This window comes from Pinus tabuliformis, chromosome 9, assembly GCF_031772625.1.
Source record: "Pinus tabuliformis cultivar Carrire ecotype Pingquan chromosome 9, CPIR1, whole genome shotgun sequence".
Taxonomy (NCBI): domain Eukaryota; kingdom Viridiplantae; phylum Streptophyta; class Pinopsida; order Pinales; family Pinaceae; genus Pinus; species Pinus tabuliformis.
In genome coordinates, this window is record NC_142307.1 from 1,838,337,992 (window position 1) to 1,838,352,556 (window position 14,565).

Consider the following 14,565-nt stretch of genomic DNA (forward strand, 5'->3'; position numbering starts at 1 on the left):
GCAAACAACCCTGCATATCATTCAAATACAAAGCACATTGATGTTCAGTATCACTTTTTGAGGGATATGATAGAAGACAAAAAGGTGTTGCTGGTAAAGGTGGACACTTTGAAGAATACTGCAGATGCATTGACAAAATTCGTGAGCTCTGAGAAGTTCTCATGGTGTAGAGAAACAATGGGCGTTGCAGGGCTGGATAAATGACTAAGCTCTCTTGTGGCCCCTGTGGAAAGAAAACAACAAGTGGGAGAATGTTGGGTTGTGTTATATTCTTTCCACGACTAGCCCACGTAGTTAATTGGGGGGTTAGAGGGAGGGCGGAGCCCCCCATTCATTGCGCCGATTACATAGCAGGGGGGTCACAGGGGGTTTTAGGGGTACAAGTAACCCCACTCTATGGGGTCTGGGGCATCTCCCCAGAAAATTTTGGTTTTGGAACCTATGTTAGGTTGGGTGGACCCACCTATGGTTTTGTGCATGATTTCCGCACATGTTTTTGTACGCGATGGTTTTCGGTCCATGGTTTTGGATGCAATGGTTTTCGATCCATGGTATTGGATGCTTCAGCATGTATAAATATGTATTGTAACATTGAAAGGAATATAATGTAAAATAAAGATGGTAGTCCCGGTTTCGGGATCTAGGGAAAATCTCCATGTATATGTGTTTTATGTGTTATGATCTCGCATTGTTTATTTTCTGTGTTTTAGAATTCTTATGCAGGTAATTTCTGTACGAGGTTAAAACCTACAGAAACGACAAAAAGAGGAAAATTTACATCCTATGTGAGAATCTGTGTATATATGAACATAATTGAACCCATACCTAAATCTGTGGAGCTAGAATACCATGAAGAGGTTTGGCAACAGACCTTAGACTATGAACATATCCCGTTCAGATGTCAAAGGTTCCATGAATATGGACATTTATTTAAGGAATGCCCACTGAACATGGAGGAGATGGAGAATAAGGACAAGCAATAGAAGAAACCACAGGATGACAAGGAAGGGTTCCAAGAAGCTAAAACCAAGAGGAGGCAACCGAAGGAACCCCATAACCCAGGAAAAGAACACCAAGCCCAGTCGAGTAGTAAAAACAGATTTGAAGTATTACAGGTGGAAGAAGAAGAAGAAAGCGAGACCCAACCCATGGATTATCAGGAAAAAGGAAAAGAGAGCAGCTTGAGTCAAGTCAAACCAACACCCAAGTGGAAAGCCCAAGGAGATCTCGCAGACAAAGAGGACAAAGAAGAATGGGTTGGGACGGAAACCACCACAATGGAAATCGACCCAAGCAAGGGAGAGGAACTTAGCATGGAAGAAGAAGTCCTGAAGAAACTATTGAATGAATGGAGACACTTAGATGAAAGATTCATTCCGGAAGACCAAAAAAGACTGTACAAAGAGACTTTCCAACAATATCAAGCCAAGCAAGGACAGGGACAGGTCAAGATTGCAAAACAACTGGGGACGCACCAGGAAAACCCCCATGAGTATCAAAACAAAGCAAAAGGGGGGAAGAAAAGGGGTCGGAGAAACCTACAGGAATCCATACAGATTATGGGAGAAATGTTGGTGAACACAGGCAGGGTGGTACTGTTATCAGTGGTATACCAACAATTAAATAAAGTTACCCAATGATAGTAACATCTTGGAACATAAGAGGCCTAAAAAGCCGAGGAAAACATAGATACTTAGCAGAGAGACTGAGAAAAGAGAAACCCCAATTAATGCTTCTTCAAGAAACTAAGATCACAGGAGGGAAACTAGATGAAATTCTAAGTAAGATGAAACCAAGGTATGAGGGAATGGAAATAGACGCAAGAGGAAGTGCAGGAGGGATATAAATTTTGTGGAATCCAGCAGAGGTAACTGTAGACTACTGGATAGGCATGAAACGTATCCTCAAAGGGCGGTTCCGCCTCATAAGAAATAAAGAATGGTTCCTGCTCTCTGTTGTTTATGGACTGCACATTCCAGTAGAAAAGGAAAACTTCCTTTAGAGGATAAACATTTTAAGACAAATGCATGAGGAAAAGTTATGGTTATTAGTAGGTGACTTCAACCTGATAACATCATTGGAGGAGAAAAAAGGAGGAATGCGAAGGGAGGAGCCATAAATGGAGAAATTTAGGGATATCCAAGAAGAATTGCACCTGGTGGATATCCCAACAATCAATGGTAAATATACGTGGAACAACAGAAGGGGAGGAAACAGGCAAATTGCATCTCGTCTTGACAAATTCCTGGCAACAGAAAATAGATGTTTACTATGAGGCATCTATCCTACCATGCTTGGGTTCGGATCATTGGCCTATTAAACTAGAAGTGGAAATGAAACAAGGACATTCAAATAGACCCTTCAGGTTTGAAGCCTTTTGGCTAAGAGAACCAACCTTCATTGAGAAAATGAAGGAATGGTGGAAAGGGAGCGAGAAAGAAGGTAGAAATCTAATGCATACTTTCCAACTCCGTCTCAAAGAGCTAAAGGGTAAAATTAAAAAATGGAACAAGGAAGAGTTCGACAACATTCAACAGGAGCAAGAATTGATCCAGGCTAAGATGAGGAAAGTACAACATCAGATCATCAATGAAGGTAGAACTGAATCTCTAGTGGAGGAGGAAGGACAGTTGATAAATAAATTGGAGGAAAGGAGACAACAAGAAGAAATACTGTGGAAGAAGAAATCAAGAATCCAATGGTTAAAGGAAGGGGAAAGGAACTCTAGGTTCTTTCATAAAGCCATGATCCAACATAGGCAGCAAAATAGGATATTCTCCCTAGTCGATCAACAAGGTAACTAGCTTACTCAAAAGGAAGACATGGAGAATCTGTTAGTTCAACATTTTCAAAGGCTACTAACGGAACCCAATCTAGATAGGGGGGAGAATATAAACAAAATCACTTGGCACATTCCCCACCTAGTGAGCAGGGATCAAAACATGACCCTTCTAAGGGAAATCTCTAAGTCAGAGGTAGAAGAATTCATCAAAGGTCTAGCGAAAAACAAAGCACCATGCCCAGACGAGTTCACAGCTGAATTCTTCCAGGCTATGTGGTCATTCATGGGGGACGATATTGTGAAACTAGTGGAGGAGCCCCGACACAATAAAAGAATGCATCCAACCCTAAATGCAACCTTTTTGGCCCTCATCCCTAAAATGGAACACTCAGAAGAACCAAAAGGTTTCAAACCTATAGCGCTCTGTAATGTAATTTACAAAATCATGGCTACAATCATGGTGAATCACCTCAAACCTATCCTACCTGGTCTAATCTCTCAAGAACATATAGGTTTTGTTAAAGGGATACAAATACTGGACGATATTATGATGGCATAAGAGGCAATCCACTCATTAAAGACCAAAAAAACCAAAGGGATGCTGGTAAAATTAGACTTATCAAAAGCTTATGACCGCTTGAGCTGGAAGTACCTACAGGGAATTTTGAAGGCATTTGGCTTTGATGCAAGATGGATAAGTTAGATAATGTCGATGATATCGACCCCAGTTTTTTCAATCCTCCTCAATGGGATGCCCATAGAGGCATTCAATGCAACCCGTGGGCTCAGGCAAGGTGACCCGATATCCCCATTCCTATTCATACTGGTTGCGGAAGGACTAGGAAGGTATGTAAAAGAGAAAGTGCAAAGGGAACAATATACAGGCCTCAGAATGTGGGGGAATGATTTACCGTTAACTCACCAACAGTTCGTAGATGACATAATGATGTACGGACAAGCAACCCTCAGGGAAGCCAGAGGGTTGATGGAGATCCTAACTGACTTCACGAGCACCTCGAGGACGGAGATAAATAAGGAAAAGTCTGATATCTTTTTCTTTAATTCAACAGCCCCATCACAAGTTTTTCTAGCAAGAATAATGGGATTCCACATTGGTAATCTCCCCTCAAAATACCTAGGAATACAGCTAAGTGACCAACAAACTAGAGTGGCAAACTAGAAGGCATTGTTGGCAAAGATCCAAGGGAGAATGCAAAATTGGACATTTAGATCACTGAATATGCTAAGTCATGTTATACTACTGAGAGCAGTGTTCCAAGTGATCCCGATTTACCAATTATCTAGCCAAGCAACGCCTAAAACAGTTTGCCAAAGGATGATTGACATTTTCAAAAATTTCTTGTGGTAACGGCCTAGAACATAAAAAAAAAATAGGCCCTACTATCATGGAATTGGCTCAGAAAACCCCTAAAAGATGGTGGATTAGGTCTCAGAGACCTGTACATTCTCAATCAGGTCATGGGGGCAAAGCTCTAGAGGAGATGGATCCAGGGAGGAGCAAATCTATGGAAGGAAATATGGGGTAGAAAGTATGGAATGTCGAGCTCAATTGAAGGACAGTTGAGAGTCCAGAATAATATTAAGGGATCGGCAGTATGAAACTTAGCCTAAAAAATAGAGATCTGATAAGAACATATAGCTTCTGGGAAATAAGGGGAGGAGACAAAGCAAAATTCTGGGAAGAGGCATGGCAACAAAGAGAAAAACTCAACAACAGACCTGAGCTAGGAGTAGTATGTCAGTATACCAATAACCCTATAGACCAGATAGTAAAAAAAATTGGAGTTTGGACCCAGGAGAATACTAGAGAAAATGGAAACAGAAACAAGATTGGCCAGATGCTCCAGAAACCATCCAATGGGAGGTTTATGAGAAAGAGATGGAAACCCGGAAAATTGCAATAGTGGAAGGGTCAAACATAATAAGATGGGGGTATAAAATCAAAGGGATGTTTACGATTAAAGAGGGCTATAATCTACAAGCAGCGCACCACCTGCAACAGGGGACATAGATATGGGACAAAATCTGGCAAGACAAGTCATGGTCGAAAATTTCTTTCTTCATGTGGATATTCTGACATGGGCGAGCACTTACTTGGGACCAACTTCAGAAAAAAGGTCTACAGGGACCCTCGATCTACAGTATTTGTGCCGAACAAGCAGAAACAATGGAACACCTGACCAATGCCTGTAGATACAGTGAAAACCTGTGGAGAAACCATGAACAACTCTTTGGAGTCAATGACAGGAACCAACTTAGTATGAAAGCAACAATGGACAATTGGCAGAAAAAGCCTTACCAAAACCCCATTCTAAATTGTGCCTAGAGAATATCCTTAGGCTTCATATTATGGGCTATCTAGAAGGAAAGAAATAGAAGGATTTTCAAAGAAGAAAAATTATCATAAGTAGAACGATGGAAAATGATACTCCAGAACATAAGAGAAACAATCCTTGCCAAGAAATGGTATGTAGAGGACTGGGAAACAAATCCATAGGAAGAATGAATAATGATGGGACTAAGATTGAAGCCAAGCATGCTGAGCCCCACTATGTGGAAACAACATCCCCCCCATTGTGAGACTGCGAACAATTTCACATGGCCCCAGAAAGAATTCATTAAACTCAACTTCGATGGAGCTGTGAAAGGGAATCTGGGGGCAGCATGGACTGGAGGAGTGTTTAGAGATGACAAAGGGAATATGATTTTCTTGTTTTCCATGGACTGTGGCATTGCAAGCAACAATGAAGTAGAGCTCTAAGCATTGAAGCGGGGATTGGAAATCACAATAAGGGAAAGGTTTCAGAGGCTGGAGGTGGAAGGAGACTCGAAGCTGGCAATAGACATGGTGAAAAAACTCCAGCAAGGAACATCATGGGAGAAAATCAGCCAAAGCTGGAGGACGACAAGGCTCGTCCAAGAGGTTGGTAATCTAATTCGATAGATTGGCTACATTATCCCGACACATGTCCGAAGGACTCATAACGTGATAGTAGGTAATCTTGCCAACTAGGGGTGCAGGTAGGCAGGTAGAAACCTGGATATAAGGGGAGAAGAGTTAAGACAAATGGACGGGATGAGAAGGCTAGAGGAGATTCTAGAAAACGACAAGGAAAAGGGAGAAAACCCTCAATCGGGGTGTGGCAGGGAAGAAGGGGAGACGACGGATGAGGTGGGCCAGAGGGGATGGGAGGTAGCGGCACCGGAAGCCAGCCACCTGGGCCCAAAGACAGATGGGGTATTGGGAGGTGGGAGGATGCGATGGCAGGCGAGGCAACACGCCGGACAAGGCAGGGCAGAGGATGGTACCGAGATAGTACAGGTGTGGCCGAGGATGGAAGAGAGTGACGGAGGCTTGGAGTCAAGCGAGAGGGCGGGCAGACCAACGATGACAAGTGGCACAGAGTCAGAAGGAAACCCACAGCAGGAGCAACCGACGGTACGAGTGAAGTAATGGAAGGGTCAGGGGAACCTCATTCTGAGGAAATCAAATGAAATATTGGACGACGGGAAGAGGAAGAGGGCAAGTGGGGGGATGGAAGTTAGGTGGGGCAGCTAGACAAAGTAGCAAGAGGCAAAGGCAGATGGGAGAGAAGGTAGTTGCATGCAAAGGGAGAAGGAGAAAGAACGTGCAACGAAAGGTGGTGGACACAGGCTGGAGGACATCGAGAGGATAACGAGCTTTGTTGCAAAGCATTGGTATGTTTTTTCGATTTCCTTTCTCGCTTGCATCGCAGAAATGAATGTTACAGAGGAAGTCAGGGAGTGGGCTCAGGGAAGGAAACACTCAGAATGAGTCAATCCCTGGTTTGTCTAGGATTCTAACCTAGTCGAATGGAGAGTCTATGCCTAGAATGTTGATGGAGGGAGGGGGCTTGGGAATTATATAGTGTATCTCTGGGTAGATGGGATTCGAGGGAATGAGGCCTGATGGTATGACCATTGGGAAGTCCACAATGGAGAGTGTAGGAAGCATGCCGCTCCAACCAGGTGGTACCTGAGGCATGGAAAGGAAGAAAGAATTAGTAAAGGTAGGGAGCCCGGAACCATTATGGCCAATTCAGTAAGGTTGTGGCTAGCCCAGATCGATTTGAGCCCAAACTTGGCTGACGGCTGCGGGCCTTATGGGATAACCAGGGGTAAAATTCAGGCGTGGGCACCTGAGTGGAGAGAGTCCTGGACCGAAACCTCAAACGCGAACCTGAATGCTGATAAGGAAACCCAAAATTGGGACTCTTGTAGATATGCAACTGCTGACCCGCATGGTCCTGTTGGCTGGGGAGGGAATAAGCAGAGCGGAGAGGAATCGGGAGGTCGAAGCCTGCTAGCCCCAGAGAAGGTATGGGGGAAACAGGGGGAGAAAGAGGGCAACCCCAAGTCTTCAGACCCAAAGAGAGTGGACAAGCCCAGGGCAGAGAAAATTAAGACCATTCTGTGTAAACAAAATCTGACTGATAAAGAAATTTCTTTTGTTAATGTTTTAGGTACTAAAAAAAACAGGGTGCAACACCGTCTGGAGGTCCGGATCCTATATCGTGCTCCAGTAAGCAAGTCGGTTCTGGCGAACTGCTCGGGAAAAGAAAAACAATGTAGGAACAAAGACAATATGGCAAAAGAAGGAAAAGAGGCGGGTAAAAGAGGAACCAGAGGAACAGGGAAGGCAGGGAAAAGGACAAAGGTAGGGGAAGCAACCTCTAGCAGAGGTTCTAACAAAAGAGGCAGAAGGACTGGGAAGGAGCACATGCAGACCCTCATAAACGTGTATATGGCTGGAAATCCGCCGGAGGTAAGAGCTCAAATTGCAGAGTGGGAGAGGGAACTGAATGACAATATAACCAATCAAGATATAGAGACAGAAGAATGGGAAGCCATGGTGAAAGATCTGGGGAACACCAGAGGGAGACACACGTTGTTTCGGCAAACAATCCAGCAATACTGGGTTATGAAGAACATAGTGGCTTGAGCAATGACACTATACAAGGAACAAGAGGAGCAGGAGGAGGCCCGGAAAAAAGAGGAAGCCCGAACAATGGAACCCAGTATGAAGGATCTTCATAGAGAAATTGTTGATGTCCAGATTCAAGTGTACAAAAACAATCTCGCACTGAATAGGATAGAGAAAAGCTTACAGGACATGAAGAGGAGCGAAATCTCGGGGTCTAGCGCGAAAGCCCCAGCCCCGGTGGACTCATCTGACGAATGAAACAGGTCCTGAAACATATTTTTGTTTTATGCCGGATAGCCTTTACTTTTTTAAGATGAAATTTATAGTAGATAGAACTGCAAATGTTGCTTGGATGGTGTTGAAAACTTTATTCAAATTTTGGACAACATTTAATGCAGATAGGTGGCCAACAGACCTGGTTTCTGCGGGCAAGTTGAGGCCACCTACAAATTTTGTTAAAAACACTTCTATGGTCTAGAAATAATAATAAAGAAAGTACTACCAAACTTACAAAAAAAAATGTGATTTTCACATAAATACAATTATATAAGTCGTATGGTAAGTCCTCCTTTAATAGTTATTGTAATTTTCACATAAATATAAGTATATAAGTTTAATAGTTATTGTAAATTTCACATAAATATAGCATAATTATATAAATTAAATGGTAAGTAAATTTTAATAAACATTAATCTATAAAATAAAAAAACATAAAAACACTTTATAATAATTTTACATTTTCAAAAAAACACTAAATTGATTTTATTATTATTATTATTAATACATCTCACATTTCCAAAAAGGAAACACTAAATTATTATTATTAAGTAGCATAAAAAAGAATTATTATATACATTTATAACAAGATTCTTAATGGTAGAGATTCACCTAGTTTATCATGAAGATTTTTAATTTGTAGCTAAATTTATTATTATTATTATTATGATTAAGCAACATAAAAAAAAATTATTATATACATTTATAACAAGATTCTTAATGGTAGAGATTCACCTCTAGTTTATTATGAAAATTTTAATTTATAATTAAATTAGGTTATAGTTTCATGAATTAATACATAATTTATATATATCACATATCCAAAAAAACCATAATTCATTTCATAGTTAAAATATTCTATATAAAATTAATTTTATAATATTTTGAGGTTTATAAATGTCTATTTAAAATCTTCCAAAATTTTAATTTAATTATTAAATATTTAATAAATAGTTAATTACGTAAAATACATCAAAATATTCTTAATGTCAAAATATTCTTAATAATACATATTAAAAATTAAAACTTATCTCGAAATTAATTTTTTTAATAATTTGATTTTAAATTAATTAATTAAAATATTAGTTTAATTTTGAATGAAGAAGCTCCCGTACAAGTATTATTTCGGATATTAGCTCCCATACAAGTATTACTTCAGATATATCTCCACGACTTGGTTGGGTAAAAAACTTATTTCCAAAACCATTTTATTTCCTGCAAAATTTATTTTATTTATTTCCAATCACATTCTATCTAAGCTGTAATAGAGCTCCAACGTTGCGGTGTAAATTATCATTTATGTGATTGTCCTATTTTATTTATTTGCAATCATATTTTATCTAACGTTTAATGCAGCTACAACAACTTGTGGTGTAAATTATTATTTATGTAATTGTTCTAGTTTATATGTTATTGGAAACAAGTTTGTATAGCTAACATTTTTTGTCGCTTAGTTTAATTATTGAACTTTGAAAAGTATAAAATAACTACACATTTGAACAAGGACTATATTGTAGATATTCTTGCTTAGTTTAAGTATGGTTAAGTTAGTGTCAAAAACATACATGAATGGGCAAACAAAAGGTTTCTCAGTAGTCCTACAACATTGCTAATGACCTAGGACTAGGAATAGTACCTCTCACAACTAAAGTGGTGTGGATAGTGGTGTGGATAAGAAATAATACATGTAACAACCAAGGTAGCGTGGAAAAATTAACAATAACTAGAAACAAATAATATTGATTCACTAATATTGGACAAAATCTATTGGTAAAATATATTTTTAATATAAAAATATATAATATTTAAATGATAATTAAAAATAAATATAAAAAATCTATAATATGTATATGATAAATAAAAATAAATACATAATAATGATGACAGCTTCCAAAAAATAATCCAAAAAAATTAGTTGAAAAGTGGGAGTGTAGTCAAAAGACAAGTATGAACAATCTATGTTATAGAACAAAATTGTATAGGTCTACGTCTGAAGGAAAATGTGATAAGTTAGATATAAATAAGATGTTAATCTATGTTATAGAACGAAATTGAATAGGTCTATTTCTGAAGGAAAATGTGATTAGTTAGATATAAATAAGATGTTAATCTATGTTATAGAAGGAAATTGTACAGGTCTACGTCTGAAGGAAAATGTGATAAGTTAGATATAAATAAGATATATAAACATCTTGTTGACTAAATAAGCTATATAAGTATTATCCAATAAATATTTGTTTAGATAAGATATATAAACATCTTGTTGATTAAATAAGATAGATAAATATTTGTTTGATTTTAGTGATGTAATGAATATAAAGAATTTATAAAAAGTTTGTGTATTAAATATAAATTAAATGGTTGATAAGTATTATTGGGTATTAATTTATACTAAGTATCAAAATATTTTTTTCATAATATATTTCACATGGCTAATATTAAAAAATAATATAAATTAATTAAAGTGATTCTATTTTATATTAGTAAACTCATCAATAATTATAGAAAATTAATATGCGGATATATTTTTAGTTAAAAAACAAGTAATAAAAATAACATAATAAATTAACTCTAAATAATAAGTGTTCAATGACAATTATGGACATAATATATATTTTTAATTTAATTAAAAAACAAAAACAACATGACTACATTTGAAATAAATCTCAATACTCTATTTTGAATATTACACAAATATTTGATACAAATTAAATAATATCATTTTTCTAATAATTATTAAAAACCTTATTTAAAAAATAAACACATAAGTTATATAAGTATTATCCAATAAATAATTGTTTGGATAAGATATATAAATATCTTGTTCACTAAATAAGATAGATAAATATTGTTTGATTTTAGTGATGTAATGAATATAAAGAATTTTTAAAATTTTGTGTATTAGATATAAATTAAATGGTTGATAAGTACTAAGACGTATAATATGCAAGTAATTTAATATTTTTCAGAAGAAAAAAATATTTATACATCTAATCAAGTTTCCAAATGTTATAACAATATTTTCTTTATGAAAATTTATAAATATTCCATGAAATGAATTTAATAATTAATATTAAAAAGGTTCTTTATTAATGTCTTTTGATGATGATGATGATGATGGTTAACGTCCGCTAAGACCAAACATTGGTCTATCGGACCTAAAGAAACAAATTATTTATTTTGATTTAAGATTTTATTCCTATGCTCAAAAATCTTAGAGAAAAGCCTCCCGAGCTCACTATAATTTTGACATTGTAAAAGGCTAGGAAGGTCAGTATTGTAACAAAGATTGTGAAACTGAGATCTAATGTGGTTGTATGCGGGGCACTCTAAGAGGAAGTGGTTTTCATCCTCAATGTTCCTCTTCTCACATATATGGCAAATTCTTTCCATCCATGGCGTTTTAGGAACTACCCAACGACCTATTTCACTATGGAGCTCATGAGAATTCGTTCTAATCTTTGCTATATTAATTTTCTTCTTTGAGATAATTAAAATAGAGAGATACTTTTGATCTTCTAGGGTGGGCTTGATGACCTTCTTATAATAACTTAATTTTATTTTAGCCGCTAAATCTTTCTCACACCACATTTTTTCTTTGAACTTAGAAGTAACAATATCTTTAATGTTATTTATGTTTTGCAATGCATCATTCTCGTGGATCTCCCAATAGTTTAACTAGGCCCTTGTGTCTTTATGCCACCCCCGATTGAGCCTTAGGTGGTTTTGGCTGGAATTTAAAGCTAGCTTAGGAAGTCTATGATCGTCTATGTTATTGAGTTTGTGCTTGTACAGCATAAACCTAATCATAGCTAGGCTCTCAATAGGGGAAAGACCTGCTTCTATAAGGAGAATAGGATAGGGTGTATTACATTTAATTTTCAAGTTATAAGTTATAAAACGCTTCTGGATTTGCTCAATCTTTCTCCATGATTCTCTGGAGATGCTACAACCCCAAACCTCACATCCATATAAGATACCAGGAGTGACTAAAGTTTCAAAGAGGAACTTCTTTTTATCCCACATTATGAGGTTTGCTATTTTACAATTATTTTCAAGACCAAAATAAGCTTTCCACCCCCCATTAATCCTTTTCTCAATGCTATGGTTCCAATTGAGCTTGTGATGAATATCAATTGCTAGGTACTTGTAAGAATACACTTCCTCCAAGTTATTATTGTCATACATAAAATTAGCATAAGTGTCCTTCTTGGATTTGATAATCATAACTTTTGTTTTGTCAATGTTAACAGTCATACCCATGGTAGAGCAGAAATCCTTAAGAAGCCTGAGTTGCTTATCAAGATCAGATGGACACCTTGCCAAAAGAACAATATCATCAGCATAGAGAAGAAGGATGATGACTAGCCCAGCTAAGATCGTGCCATCACATCCTGCTTCCTCTAAATATCCTTCAAGCTTATCGACGTAAATGCCAAATAGGGTAGGGGAGAGGGGGCAACCTTGTTTAACTCCGATGTTACACTTAATATCTTTCGACCACCCCTCATTGCTCTTTAGCTTGGCAATTACATTCTCATATAACCTTATAGTGGCAACTCTCAACTCGAGAGGAACCTTTAGCTCTTCTAATCTATTCCAAAAGTTGTATCTAGGAACCGTATCGAAATCCTTTCTAAAGTCCACAAAGCAACAAAATAAATTGGATTTATCATTACGACATTCCTCTGCAATGATCCTAAGCATAACAAGGCGTTGTTGAGTGATGCCTTCTGAAACTGCTTGACCTTTATTCCAAAAAAAAAAACTAAATCAAATTTATAATCTAAAAATAAATAAATTTAATAATTATATTACGCATTCCAATTTATAATTAAAAAAATTAATAATTATATTATGCATTAAAATATTTTTTCAAGCGTTAGAATTTAAAATTAAAATGATTTAATAATTATATTATACTTGAAATGAAATTGAAATTTATAATATTTTTCATCCAGCGAGCCAACCCAGTACCCAATAGGGTATATTGAGATAAAAGGGCTAGAGGTGAGGCAACCAACCCAGTACCTAAATCAATAGGTGGAAAGGCATCAAGAAAGCAATTGGTAAGAAATGTGGATTGTTTCTAAATCAACATGTGGATGTAATGAGAAAAAATATAATTTAAAATATATTAATTTATATATATTAAAATTCAAATAAGGTTAAAAAATGAATAGTAACAATTTTAAATCGATTTTTTTAGGGTTAATCATATTGTTAGGATTTGGTTGACATTTGGAACTAATTAATGTGATGTGGTTTATTTTGCATTAATTGATTCGAAATGTTGACCAAATCTTAATAATGTGATTAATCCGAAAAACATCTATCTACATTATAAATCACAAAAATCTTAAATCTAACAATAATTTTGTTTATTAAAATATTTTATATATAATTTTTTTTAATATATAAATAATATTAAAAAACGAATAGCAACCATTTTGTTTTTGTTTATTAAAATGTTTTATATATAATTTTTTTTAATATATAAATAATGTTAAAAAACGAATAGCAACAATTTTGTTTATTAAAAATATTTTATGTAGTTTTTCTTAATATGTAAGTAATGTTGAGAAACGAATAGCAATCATTTTGTTTATTAAAAGGTTTTATGTATACTTTTTTTAATAGGGAAAACAAAATTGAGTATTTTATAAACGTTATGAGAACATTTTATAGGATTTGGAAATACGATCATGTCAATAAGGAGGTTTTTTTGTCAGAGTAAATTATATATTATTATTTTTTAAATATATTAAAATATTTTAAATGTTTCATTTGTTTGGATAATGAAGTACATTAAATAGTTCAAATATCAACTTGTTTATTGTGCAAATATAAATATTATTATTATAATTTTTAAAATTAATTTAAAAAAATAATAAATTATTATTATTTTCTATTTTCAAATTTATTTTGAAACATCCACGGAAATACGACAATTATTAATAAATATTCTAAATTATCAACTTGTTTATTGTGCAAATTTAAATATTATTATTATAATTTTTAAAATTAACTTAAAAAATAATAAATTATTATTATTTTCTATTTTCAAATTTATTTTGAAGCATGGACGGCAATAAAACACTTATTAATAAATATTCTAAATTTTTTATATTATTTTATTAATTTTAAATTTAAAAATATTTTTTATTTTTTATTTTTTTCTTATTAATCTTAATATTATTTAAAATTTGTTTTAATTTTCTTTTCTATATTGTAATAATCATATTCATTATTATTATATTTATTTTAGATATAAATTTTTTTATTAATATAATTAATTATATTAAAAAAAAATAAAAGAAAAAAAACTATTACAATTATATAAATTAAATTGTCATTATAGATATTATACTATCATTTATTCATGATAGTCATCGAAATATTGAACATAAGCAGGTGTCATCATATTTTATCTTTGCAAGTCATGGTTTTCTCTAAAAGTACTATCCCACTATTATGAATTTCTATTCCTAGGATTATGAATTCCTATTATGCTTTTCAAGGATTTTTTGTGGCCTGATCT